Source organism: Alexandromys fortis, unplaced genomic scaffold (assembly GCF_014885135.2).
Source record: "Alexandromys fortis isolate MF-2015 unplaced genomic scaffold, M_Fortis_MF-2015_v1.1 scaffold_156, whole genome shotgun sequence".
NCBI lineage: Eukaryota > Metazoa > Chordata > Mammalia > Rodentia > Cricetidae > Alexandromys > Alexandromys fortis.
The window spans coordinates 73,158-73,993 of NW_026068028.1; positions in this window are offsets into that span (position 1 = coordinate 73,158).

The window sequence follows — 836 nt, forward strand, 5'->3', positions numbered from 1 at the left end:
CTTAACCTCTTTCTATATGACTCTTCCCCTGTGAAGTGGGCGTGTTAGTTATACCTAACTTATAGGGATGCTTAACATGTACATACTTAAAATATAGCTTGGCAACCATGAGCATTCAGTACAGGAGAGATGGCCCAGTAGGTGAAAAGCAAATTCGCAGACCTGAGTTTGAATCTCCAGAACCCAGATGAAACCCTAAGTGGTAGCACCCACATCTGTAATTGTAGGGATCCTATGGGGAGATGGGAGAGAGAGGCAGGAGAATCACTAGATGCTTGTGGCCAGCCTGCTTGGAGTGCTCAGCAGTAAGCAACCAAGAGGTCCTGCCTCGGTCAAGGTGGAACCCAAGTCATCCTCTAATCTCTACACGCATGCATACGTATACACAAACTGCTTCCCCACACACGTACACACACAAGGTAAAACACCCCTGGCTTCCTCAGCCTCCTGAACTCATGCACACATTTCCTTCACTCCCACATACATACAATAATTAAAAATAATGAAAATAAATCCTTCAAAAATACAGTCACCATTTATGCATTGTAATCTGGCTTCAACACCACCACACACACATTATAGGGTATCTAGGATCTCTTTGGTATTTGTAGCGGAAGGCTTTTTATTCTTGTTTGTGTGCATATATTATTTTATTATATTACTATATCATAATTTGTTTAGCCATTCTCCCCATCAGTGGCTATTTGGGTATCTACTTAGAAATGAGCTACAATGAATTTTCTGTACTTTTGCTTACTTACAAAGTGCTGTTTGGGATAAGTTTTCACCAGCGTGGTTTTTTTTTTTTTTTTTTTTTTTTTTTTTTTTTTTTTTTT